This window comes from Miniopterus natalensis, chromosome 9, assembly GCF_054644295.1.
Source record: "Miniopterus natalensis isolate mMinNat1 chromosome 9, mMinNat1.hap1, whole genome shotgun sequence".
NCBI lineage: Eukaryota > Metazoa > Chordata > Mammalia > Chiroptera > Miniopteridae > Miniopterus > Miniopterus natalensis.
In genome coordinates, this window is record NC_142089.1 from 8940287 (window position 1) to 8953328 (window position 13042).

The 13042-nt window shown below is 47.8% G+C and overlaps 1 protein-coding gene across 1 annotated transcript in view; it reads left to right on the forward strand.

Annotated features, from left to right (window-relative positions):
• Positions 1–8543: 8543 nt before the first annotated feature.
• LUZP1 (leucine zipper protein 1) overlaps positions 8544–13042 on the forward strand; it is a 90956-nt gene continuing 86457 nt past the window's right edge. Inside the window, exon 1 of the transcript XR_015715006.1 lies at positions 8544–8558. The gene's annotated coding sequence lies outside the window, so the exon portion shown is untranslated. The remainder of the gene's footprint in view (positions 8559–13042) is intronic.

Sequence of the window (13042 nt, forward strand, 5' to 3'; positions counted from 1 at the left end):
ACTCCAGGGGTCTCTGGTGAGATTCTTTAATTTTGTCGGTTTCTTCTTTATTTTGTGGGTGCTGTGCCCTGCGGTCATCCTACAGTACCAATTATCATGTGAAATGTGTTGTATATATTTTTTTCTGTAATCTTTATGGCAACTCTCTTAGGTATGTACTATTTGTTATTGTCTCTACTGTATAAATGAAGAAGCTATAGCTGGAAGAGGTTAACAAATGTACCTGGGTCTGTGTGACGCCAACCCCTTTGCTCCTTGTCATGGCACTTACCTGCCCTGTGGACAGTCAGCAGAAAGGTACCTAGGGCCCTAGGTTCCCCCAGCAACGTGCCCCCAGAATTATCCAGTGAGTAGGATGACAAGGCTTATCTGGTCCAAACACCAGTAAGAGAAATAACCATGCGACAAAGGGCCCAGGAGTTGTCATAAAACTCTTGCTGAAGCATGGTGCATTGTACTAGTTGGGGGTGTCCCTTGTGTAATACAGTCCTCTGAGAGTTTAGTACAGGAAAAAATTTGTCTCTCCCAAATCACTAACCTGATTCTTCCAATCAGACTATAGCAATAGCTAATTTTTAAAAAATATAACTTTATTGATTTCAGAGAGAGGAAGGGAGAGGGAGAGAGAGATAGAAACATCAATGATGAGAGATTCATTGATGGGCTGCCTCCTGCAGGCCCCCTGCTGGGGATAGAGCCTGAAACCTGGGCATGTGCCCTGACCTGGAATCAAACCACGATCTCCTAGATCCTAGGTCCATGCTCAACTGCTGAGCCACGCCTGGCTGGGCGCAATAGCTAATTCTTAAAACAGGATTTACTAAGTGACAGGCCTGTTATAAGAACTGAATATGCCTTAACTCCTTTAATCCTTCCAATGACCCTAAAAGAGGGTTTATTACTGTACCATCCAGAAGCACAGAGAAGTTAAATAACTGCCTAAGGTCACATGACCAGTCAGTGGTAGAGTTGGGCTTCAAAAAACACAGTCTGGCTTCAGGGTCTGTGTTTAATCACAAGTTTACAACTTCCCGTATAATCTGTAGCTCTTCCTGTTTCCCTCTTTGCTTTGACTGCCAGGAAACTCGGAGCCATGGTTTTTGCTCTGTCACAGTTGCTATCCTTAGAAAACCTAGCCTAGCATTTCTGCTATAATTAGTCAATTTTCCATCTTTCTTCCCTCCTTCTCCAGTGGTCTTTGGTCCAGGCTTTCATTAGTCTTTGATTTTTTTTCTTTATAATTATCCATCAAATAGGCTTGAGGCTGCAATGGAAACCACCTCAAAACCCATTTTGGAATAGGCAGGAAATAATGCATCAATGAGACAAACAGACTATTTCTGACCAGCTGAGTCAGCTGGACACAGTCGGTGCTAGATGGATATCTTTTGAGCATCTTTTCAATGATCAACACCACTCTCCTTGATGTGGTAGATATAACAATGAACCCAAGTTAGTCCCAGTGCTAGTTAAGCTATTCTAACTGCTGTAATAGAGAAAGCTTGAAATCTCAGAGCCTAAATAACAATAGAATCTAGTTCGATGTGTGCACCGTTCAGTCAAGTGACTAAGTGAGACCCAGGCTGACCAAGGCTCTGCCATGTTCAACATGTGGTTTCCAAGGTCACCCTGATGTTGGCATCCAGTTGGCAGATGGGAGAAAAAAGAGAGAGCTTTGAGAAAGCAGACACACTTCTCAACTTGAATTCGGCCTGAATATGGCACACGTTTTCTCTGCCCATATCCTGCTGGTGAAAACTAGTCACATACTTACAAGGGCTGTTGGAAAATGTAGTCTGAGCTGCTTTTCTCAGAGACAACTCTATACATGGAAGGGAAACATCTTTGGTGAACACCTGACATTGTTTCAGTTCAGAGGGGACTTAAAATTATTGAGCCATCTACCCTTAGAAAGTGGCTAAGAAGACCATGGAACATGCATTGTAGTCTTCCTTTGTTTATAAGCAACCACGCATGAGTGAAATGGAGCATTTCTATTTTACACCAAACATGTTTGTCTGACAGGGGAATGAGCTCCTATGGGAGAGGGAAGGTTCATCATCATAGGAAGTACTCAAGCAGAGGCTGAATTTTCACTTGGCCGAAGGTTCTAGAAGTCAAGCTAAGTACCTCCTACCAGTCCTTCTAACTTTGAGCTTCTGTGCTAGGCTCCGTGGCCAACTCTGAGCACCTATTTTGTGTCAAGTTCCAGGCACAAATGAGACAAGGTGCTGGTCCTCAAGTGACTCAACTGTCATAAGCCGAAGCAGGATATCTGGGAAGCAGGATAGTGGAATGGGCTGAGCTCCGAAAACAGGAGACTGGAGTTTAATTCCTAGCTCTGTTGCTGTGTGACAACGGAGAAGCCACTTGGCCTCTCTGGTTCTCAGTTTCCTCATTGACTAAATAGGTACATTAGTTATCTTCATAGATTCTGAGGACTCGGTGATGAAATAGTTTTAGAGCATGTGCAGCACAGTGACTGGTATGTGGTAAGCACTTTATTTGATCAGTCGCGATGACCTTGGGTAAGTCACTTCCTTTTTAAGACAGAGTTCCTGAGAGCCCATCATGGGGCTGGAGTCTTGCTGTGTCGTGGGGCCTGGGGTCTGCCGCTTCAGTGGGTCACCCCGTGCCCGGCTGTAAGGTCTGAAAGATCAGGGGCGCGACCAGCACGGCTCAGGCCCAGAGAAACCGGGGTTAACAAGGACGCGGCTTCCTGGCCGAGCTCCCGGGGAAGGAGGTTTGCGCCGGGTCCCATCCCCCGGCCGGTCCAGCTCAGGAAACGCGGAGAGAAAGCCAGGAACCAGGCCTGCCAGGCCCCGGCCCCCCTCCCGCGTCCCGCCTGCAGGAAGCCGGCGGCGGGAACGCCCTGCCGGGGGTGGGAAAGGCCCCGCAGCCCCCCCCCCCCCCCCCCCCCCCCCCGGCCGCCCGCCCTGCGCGGCGCTGTCACTGCGGGGGGCCCCCCCCCTCCCGGCGCGGTCCCCCCGCTGGTCTTCCCGCAAGTGGGCGCCCCCGCCCCCCGCTGGGGCTGGGCTGCGGGGAGGGGGGGGGGGAGACGACACACACACGCGGGTCCCACCCTCTCTTTTGGGAGGTGAGATGCTGAGGCCTGAGGGTTTGTCGGTGAGTGGTCCAAGGTCATGGCTAGAAAACGACAGGGCCAGGATTCACCTCCCAACTTCCCGTGTCTGTTTGGACTCTCACGTTGGTGCCTTGAGTCTGTAGTCTCGGTCCAGGTTCTTGAAGGGCTCAGGGGGGGGTCAGGTTCTTGTGGAAGTTCAAGGACAGGAGGTCAGAATCTGGCGGCTACTGATGGCCTCCCAGAGGTCCGGAAACCCCTTGGTTTTGTGTACCATGTGCGTTGCATTTTTTTCTTCAGCGTTTCAAAGGTGCCGGTGACCCCAAAATGCTGAAGAGCCACAGCTTTCCAGGGCCTACAGGTTCCTCTGTGGGGACACGTGCTGTAAGAGGGCCTGAAGCTCCTGGACAACCCACAGCACCTTGAGAATTTCGCTGCAGGACCCTGCTGTTACTCTGGAGGGCATGGGGTCTCTACAGGATCCCAGGATCTTTCTCTTGGAACTTGAAAATCTTTCTATAGGATCCTGGGGTTTGTCTGGGGATTTGAGGTCCCCATGAGGTCCTGGTGTCTCTTTCTGAGGTTCTGAGACTCTCACAATAAGGTCCTATGTTCCTCCAATTCTAAAGCAGGGCCTCAGGATGCCTATGAACCCCCTAAATTTGTAGGCATGATTTGTGGGGCAGCCTGTATACATGCAGTTTCTGGGTGAGGTTTCATGGATTTCACCAGATTCTCAAAAAGGATCCCTAATTCCCAAAGCTGGGAAAAACATTGGTTTAGAGTGTTCAGTGTTAGATAGACCTTGCTCCCTTCTCACAAGTAAGAGCTGGGGAAGGATAAGATGGAAGAGATAAAAGGCAGCGTTGTGTAGCAGGCAGAACGTGGGCTATGGAGTCAGGCATTCTAGGTTAAAATCCCAGCTTTTCCCCTTACCACCTGTGTGGCCTTGAGCAAATTTCTTAACCTCTCTGAGCCTCAAGGCCACCTCCTTTAGGAAGCCTTCCCTGTGTCCTGGATTGAGCTAGGTCCCCACTCTGCATCCCCAAACCCTTATAGCACCTGGACTGATACTTTGTGGCACTTAATGCAATTGTTATGAAGTGATTAATTGTGTTTAATGTTGTCTTGTCTCTTCAGACCTTTGCAGTTTTATAGTTTGTGCAATGCCTGGCACATGTTAGGCTCTTGGCCATTTGTAATGAAATAAATAAGAGCAAAGTAATGGAGAGATGCATGGCAGATGCTGCACTGGGATCAGAGGATCAGAAATGAATAAACACCGTTCCCATCCTTGAGGGGGTCCCAAACTAGTGGGGGAATAATATGAGTTCATGCAAGGAAGACTGTCCTAAATGCGTCAATGGGGGGTAAACCTTAATGAGGATACACAGTAATGGGGAAAGCAGTAAGAGATTCTAAGATGAGTGGGACTCGCTCCTGGAAGAGCTGACCTAACAACTTCCTTTTGTATTATGTGTTGCAACTTACAAAACACTTAACTCACATAAAATAACCAGGTATGCCCTTATCCTGCAGAGATGGGGAAACTGCTGCTGAGAAGAGTTCAGTGACTTGCCCAAGGCCACCCAGGCCATCATGGCTGCCTGAGTGCACAGCTCACTGACCTCGTAATTCAGCCCACATCCTTCAGGAATTGGGCTTTGATGTTGTGAAGGTCTTGGTTTAGATCCCACTAGATGTGAGACTTTGGGTGAGTTACTTTACCTTGTTTTCTTAATCTGCAAGCTAGGAATGATAACCCCATAACCTATATGGGACAGTAACTATAGAGAGCCCAGTATGGTGCTTGGTTTGCAGTAAAGGATCCATAAGTGCCTGTTGAATGATTGAATGAAATATAGGTACTGATGGCTGGTCTGAAATGTGATTGGACTTAAAATAATGCCTTTTGGGAGAGAGTAGGCAATTTTGTCCCTTTATACTCTCGCTTTCTATGATTCCTGTGAGCCTTAGCACTGTCCTCAACCACAATGTTATACTTTATTGTTTGCAAACCAACAAAAGTGAACCAACCCCAGCTGGGTTAGCACATACATGTGTATGTTCACTACCTTTTTCCTGAGGACTAAGTAATAGAACCTCCTTGTAAAATATTTAAATTGCAGCCCTGGCCGGTGTGGCTCAGTTGGTTGGAGCGTCGTTCCATGCACCGAAAGGTTTCGGGTTTGACCCCGGTTGGGGTGTGTACAGTAGGCAACCGATTGATGTTCTCTCTCACAATGATGTTTCTCTCTCACTCTCTTCCCCCTTTTCCTTTCCCCCTCTAAAATAAAATAAAAAAAGGAAAAAGAAATAAAAGAAAATTATTTTAAAAATTAAATCGCAGACAGATATACTGAGGAAAATGAAAGTGCAGATTTAGGCACAGTAGGCACAAGATGCCGACGTATTGTTACTTTTCTGGAGGTGGTGGAGGGCACAGGACAGGGAGTGAAAAAATTTTTACCTGCTTAAAAGTATCTCTTGGCTTTGCCATGGTTCTTGGGAGTTGTCAGGAGTCTTGCCTTTGGCTGTAGCATTGAAAGTTCGAGTGCAGCTAAGGGCTGGGGAGGGGTTAGAAGGTGAGAATTTCTGGGCACGGCCTTGCTCTGGAATGCCACGAAGAATGAGATGTGAGCTGTGGAACTTTCTATGATTCAGATGCACACTGCTGATTTGTCTTGTAGCTGTGTTTTCATCTCCTTTCTCCCCTCTTAGCAGCTATTAGAGTCTTTTTTGAAAGTTCCCACTACACACACACAAACAAATAAAAAAGTAAAAAAAAAGCTGAAAACCTCCTATTTAGTTCTCTATAGTCTCCATATTTTATGCATATGTTAAGCATGTATTAAAGTTATAACCGTGGGATCCTACTATACCTGTAATTCTGCAACTTACTCTTATCATTTAACAATCCCCAGCAGATGCATTTTCTTGCCTGTTCATGAAAACCTACCTCATTCTTTGGCCAGCTGAGCTTCTTGAAGTGAGGACTGTTAGTGAGCCCTACAGCCGAGAGGCCGGCCTATGAGAGGCCAGCCTACGAGAGGCCTTACTGGGAGGGCATCTTGAAATAGTAATAGCAGCCACCACATCCTGGCATGAACTGGGTGCCAGGCTCTGAACTAAGCTCTTTCACATGTTATTTCTTTTACTCATTATAGCCACTGTGTGAGATAGGTACTATTATTATCCCAATTTTTTATCCACACCCAAGGATATCTTTATTAATTTTTTTTTTTAGAGAGAGAGAGAGAGAGAGGCATCAATGTGAGAAACATCAATTGGTTGCCTCCCACGTGCACCCTGACTGGGGATCGAGCCTAAAACCTACATATGTGCCCTGACTGGGAATGGAACCCGCAACCTTTTGGTGTATGGGACAATGCTCCAACCGACAGCCACCTGGCCAGGGTGATTATTCCCATTTTTAAGATGAGAAACCGAGGTTCAGAAGCTCGAAAGTGCAAGGTCACACAACTGGTAAGTCTTGGAGCTGAAATTTGAATCCTGATCTGTCCTGTGCCAAAGCTTTGGTGTGAATGGATGAATAAGTGGCCGATGGGGCCGTCGGTCTCGGGGAGAAAGTTCTGTCTTCTGAACCTCCCCTGTATGTCCAGGGTTCTCTCTTCCAAAGGTTTGCAATGCTTGGAATCAGTGTCAGCACATTGGAAGGACTCAGTAAAGGCCCTTTCTTTGCCTGCAGCAATCCTGTGGCCATGCTTGCTTTTCGTGGGAAGTAGCATTTTGAATTTCCTATTCTAAAAATAATCTTCAATTCGTTAGGGGCCCTAGAGGACCAGCCCAGGCATTTCAGGACAGCCATTTGCCTGTCCACAGTGCAGGAAATTAATCAGAATCCCAAAGTCCTTTCCCTCTTCCCACAGGCCAGCACTCTGGAAACGCCCAGAGTCTTGCTGCAGACCTCCTAGAGGACTGCGGAGATGCCAAGGGCAGTTTAACACAGAACTGGCTCTCTGTAAGGAAAGTGGGAGGAGAAAGGCATGAGGGAGAAATGGGTTGTCTTTGCTGCAAAGAATTTGTAGCTAGAATTAGAAGCTGTCCCCACCTTTGAGGGGGGTGCCAAGTGAGAGAGATACCCTGGGGTGTCAGATATGACTCTGCAGAATCCCCTGGGGTGTAGAAACTGGAGTGTTGGTTCCTGTTCCAATGGCAATCCTCTGCAGGGCCACTTTCAGTGAGCCTCTTCTTCAGGACGTCTAAGTCTTCTATTGTGCAATGATTGGGCGGATTAGCACTAGAGGTGCTATGTGGTGTTACAAGCTAGAAAGAATATTGATGATAACAATAATAACAAAAATAAGAATGACAACTACATGGTTTGTGGAACATGTGTGGGTTCCGACCTCAAGGAAGGGAGAAAGTGCTAAGAAACAACTGGGAGGTTAATTTGATACAAGTTAAGAATGTGTTCGTGACTACATGAGAGTTAAACACAATGCTATGGATATTCCAAGCAGGGAGAGTTGACTTCTGGCTGGAGGGAAACAAGTTGTAAGTTGAGATGAGACAGCAAGGGAAGAGCATGAGCAATGGGGCAGATGTGGGAAAGCAGTGGGTGTGCTAGAGGAAGTTTGGATAAACTTTACAGTGTGTGTGTGTGTAAAGGTAGGTCAGGGCTTTTGCCTTTATTCCATAGGCAATAAGGAACTTACACAAGAGATGTCTCAAGAGACCAGCTATGCTGCTGCAGTCAGAGAGGAAGCAGCTCTCAGCGCATCTATGCCCTGGCTTGTGAATGCAGCTCTGTGCCAGTATGTGGGAGGTCATCTACCAGGAGAATGTCTCTGGCTGTGTCCTGCATCTTGCTGGGTGGGTCTTGGCTCCCTTGAAAAGCTCCTCTCCCCACTTCTCTGGGCCCTGGGTACCTTGCTCATAGTAGGTCCACAGGAAATATAGAATTATTGGAGGGACTTTTGAGATCATCTGGTCATCGCCCCTTTCCATTCTAAAGAAGTTGAAAGTGAGGGATGGGAAAGGACTTGACTAAGATCACACAATGAATTAATAGCAGAGCTGAGAGACTGGAACTCAGGCCTCTTGAGTCTAAACCGAATTCCTTTTCCACATTTGCTGAGTAATAGATTTAGTATTTGTTGAGTAATTACTCCATACCAGGCCCTGGGCTACACACCTTTACATGGATTATCTCATTTAATCCTCACAACACCCCAGAGAGTGCCCCTCTTGAAACCGGGACGTCTTGTCTCTCACTTAGATTCCCCACCGGCTACACCTTGGGGGAGTCCAAGTCTTGGGAACGGGAAAATACGTCGAGGGGGAGGGGCGAAAGACAGCCCCACCCCTCGCCCAGGCCCCGCCTACCGGAACGTGACGTCACCATCTGGCCCCGCCCCTCATTGTCAGTCCCGGGGAGCCCGAGGAGGCGCCGGCGGCCGGGAGCGGAGTGCGGAGCCCTCGGCGGGCGGGAGCGTGGGCCGGGGCCGCCGAGGTGAGGGGTCCGCGGTGGGGCAGCGGGAGCGCGGTGCGGGGGGCCGGGGCGGGCGCGCGAGGGGGCAGGAGGGCGTCCAGAGTGGGCGGCCTGCCCCGCGGAGGGGTCGGGGCACCGGGGGGTGGTGGGGCAGAACCGGCGGGCGCACCCGGGGGAGGACTGGGGGTGTGTGGAGTTGAGGTGGGGGGAGAGTTTGAGTGGAATTTTGGAGGAAGCGCTCGGAAGGGGAGATCTTCGGGGGCGAGACCTTGAGAATGTTTTTGGAGTTTTTGAAGGGGGAGGGAAGCTTCTGAGAGACTTCTCGGTGGGAACGAGAATCTGAGGAGAAATGTTGGGGCAGGGAGCTGAGGGGCTGTTTTGGGGGGCGGAGGAAGAGTTTCAGGGTCGAGTTTGGGAGTCGGGGGGAGGGCGCGCGGGGCCCGGTGGGGGCGGGGAGCGGCGCGGCGGGGCGGGGGGCCGGGGCTGCCGGGGAGGGGGCTGCGCGGGGCCCGCGGGCACCCGGGGAGGAAGGAAGTGATCTTACAGGAAGAGCCCAGGAGCTCCTGAGGAGGAGGAGGAGGAGGAGGAGGAGGAGGAGGAGGAGGGAGGTTTGGGACGGCTCGGGCGGGCGTGCGGGGCCGACTGCGGGACCGGGCGGCGGGGGCCCGGGCTGGGCGGGGAGGGCTCCCGCCGCCGCGGCAGCTGTCGGCCCGCCTCGCCGGCCCGCGTCCCGGCGGATGCTGGTCTCACAGCCAGACCGCCGGGCCAGGAAGGAATTTGAGGCATTCGCTTTGTTTAAGTTGCCAGTAGACAGTCCTGAGGACTAATTAATGGTGGAATCTGCAGGGGGACGCGGGCGAGCTGGGCCGGGGCGCCCCCCGCCCGCCGCCGCAGCCGCCGCGGTGAACTTTCCGCAGCGCACGCGGCCCGCCTCCCTGCGCACCCCCACCCCTGCCGGGCGGGGAAGGAGCCATGGCTTCCCCAAGCGCAGGAATGAAGTGCGGTTTCTGGGGCCGGTGGCGTCGGGCTGCGGAGGCTCCCTGCTGGGAACCCGGCGTCCCAGAGCGGCCGGGAGGGAGGTTCGGAGCCCGGCTTAGCGCCATGTGAGGTGCCTGCGGTTTCTGTTAATAACCTTGGAGGAGGCTCTGAGCCAAGAAAGACCATCTTGCTTTGGAGCATCTGTTTCTTCATCGTCAGCCCCTTTCCTAACACTGCAGAGCTTGTTGTGGCTTGTTTCGGAAATGCCGAGACTAGTGCTCACACTTGAGGGTGGGAGAGGGGAAGAGAATAGGCACCCCCAAAACGCTGCAGTGCGATCTCCGCAAAGACAGACTGCTTGCAGATTCTCCGTCGCACCTTCCGCGACATGAATGACCTTGGGAAAAGAGTTACGCTTCTGAGCTCCTAGTGCCTTATCTGTAGGTTGTGGAGAAAATATTCTGTGGACTTACCTGCCTTTTGGGGGTATTTTGAGAAGTGGGGTTTGTTCAGGGGCTGTTTACAGACTGCCGCAGTTCTGGCCTAAGGAGCTGGACTAGTGTCAGAACCGGGGAAATTCAGGTCACCTAGTAAGATTTTACTACCTCAGATTAGGGCGGGAGGGAGGGGTATGGGCTTTCGGGGGGGTATTTACCTTCCGAGAATTTGTACAGTATGTTCCACATTGCTTTCTGTCACTTTGTGTGGGGGTTTGGTGCCATTCGTGTGGTTAAATTGAATAACCCCTATAGAAAATTCTCTTCTCAGAAATAATTATTTTGTTCAGAATTCCCCTTGGGGCAGATTAAAGTTTTGCTCAATTTACTCAGAAGAATTTTCCAGGTTTCTAAAATTAAATCACTTTCCTAAACATAGTAACTAAAGTTTGAAAAACTGGAAATAGTGGGATGTGAAGGGAGCTGATTAGAGTATAAACAAGGCAGCAAATACTGGTTCATCGTCCTGTGATCACTAACAGAGATTGTGGATTATCCTTGATTAATAGGTATTTTCTTACTCTTAAATAATTTAAGAACAGGAAAGGGAACTAATATTGTTGAATCTCCTACTCTGCCCAGTAATTGTGTTAGGTGGTATATATCTCACATAGTTTTCATAAGTGGTTGGCATCTTTGTTTCACAATGAGCAAACTGTGAGGGCCAGAAGGGAAAGGGACTTTTCCCAAGTTTATATATAAAATTAGTAAGAAGCAGAGCTGGAATTCATACTCAAGTCTGTTTCTAAGGTCCATGGTTATCTCCTCTAGGCATACAGCATTGGGAACCAGGAGGCCTAGTTTCTAGGCCTTTGACTCAGCCACTGGCCATTGGGACCTTAGACTTTGTCAGTTAAGTTTTCCCAATAATCTTGCCTTCTTTTCTTCTAGCCATGTGTCAGTATGCTTTTGAGATGTTCTAGTTTTTTTGTAGGAAGACAAACATATAAGGCTGTCTTAGTGATGTGTTCTATATGCAGTAGGTGCTCAATAAATTTTTTCTTATAGAGTACCTGGGTGATCATAGATTACATTTATGTAATGGAAGATGTGGATAGCTAATGGTTCTGCCACTGTAGAGGCCATCATTGAGGTGACATTCGTGATCAGAAACTGAACCATTTTTCAGGTAACATGGCTTTTTGGGACAGTGTCAGCTTACGAGTAAAACATTACATACAGGTAGGACCTACATGGTCAAGCTGAAAGATTTGGTATAAACTTTGATGCACATAACAGATGCTCAGTAAATATTTGCTGAATAAATGCATGCATTCTTTTTTTTTTTTTTTTTTTTTTAAATCAGCTTTGTTGAGGTGTAATTTACAATAAAATTCACCAATTTTAAGTGTACACTTCGTGATGTATACATGACAAATGTATACAGCTGTGTAATCACTACTGCCTTCATTTGTTGAACCTGGTTAGTTTAAACAAATTGGTTAGCAGGGTGATCCCTGGGAATTTTGTCAAGCTTTGATATTGACATTCAAATACTGGTGCCATCAGAGTGAATACTAGAGAGCCAAGGAGCCACATTTGTAGGAAAGAGGGAAATCTTAGATATTTAATGGTGAGATGCACGAGAAGAATAAGAGAGGTAAGATCGGGACACTTGTCACCTCAGGGGAAAGACAAATTGAACCAGGTTTTCATTACTTTTGATACATTGTGGGGGGGAAAATTACCCAAACATTTATTAAAGAGTTGAACTGTTATTTTTATTTAAAAATTTTTTTAGTCTAGCTGTGCGTGGCTCAGCGGTTGAACATCAGCCTAGGATCCAGGAGGTTGAGGTTTGATTCCCAGTCAGGGCACATGCCCGGGTTGTAGGCTCTATTCCCAGTTGGGGGCATGCAGGAGGCGGCCAATCAATGACAACTCTCTCATCATTGATGTTTCTATCTCTCTCTCCCTCTCCTTTCCTCTCTCTGAAATCAATAAAGCTATATTAAAAAAAATTTTTTTTTTTAAGTGATAGCTCTTGAAATATAAAACAACACATTTGGCTATCCTTAAGAAGTGTTTACACATTGTGGTTGTTCAAATAATTCTCAGGGTGGGGTGTTATAAAATGATTGAAGGCCTTGCCCTTCCAGCTATGACAGGATATCCTTAGTTTTATCTCCAACTTGTTTTAGTTAATATTCCATAAGGGAATACATTAGGTAGAAATTGTGTCTTGCTGGGAAGACATAAGATTATTTTTTCCTTCTCATAATTTCTCATTGCTGAACCTGGCCCAGCCTGCTCTCATTTATTTTATTTTTATTATTATTATTTTTTAAATATATCTTTATTGATTTCAGAGAGGAAAGGAGAGGAAGAGAGAGAGACAGAAACATCAATGATGAGAGAGTCATTGATCGAGCCCACAACCTAGGCATGTGCCCTGACTGGAAATCGAACCCCGATTGCCTGGATCCCTAGGTCGATGCTCAACTGCTGAGCCACGCCTGGCCGGGCTCATTTAAGTTTTTATCTTAGGAAATGCTCAAAACCTGTTAATGTGCTTCTAGGAGAAACCTCATTTTCACCTTTTACTCCTTGTTTCTCTTTATTCACTCGATTTCTATATGCTGACTGTTTATAATCACCCTCTTCCACCCATGAATCCTGAGAATGGAAACTCCTCAACCATCAGCCTTCCATATACCATTAGGAAATAATAATTAAATTAAACCACCAGTCTACCAACTCAGTATTTTGGGTTGTGATAGGGAGAAAATAATAACTCTGTGAGGTAGTCATTATCCTCATTTTACACATGAGGGATCTGAGCTCAGAGCAGTTCTTGCTAGAGCTAGTGAGGGACAGGCCATTGATTTGCGCTCAGGTATGATTGATGCTCAAGCTTGGGATATTCCTATTTCATTACACTCTCTGGTGTATTGGGGTTGGGAGGAGAGGGAAGGGTGGGGGGGCAAAATAGCATATTAAAATATAAGCCAAAACATAACAAGCATTGCTAATCTGTTTAGGCATTGCTGTTTTCATCTATTTCTTAATTTCTGTGGAGATACCTCCTTA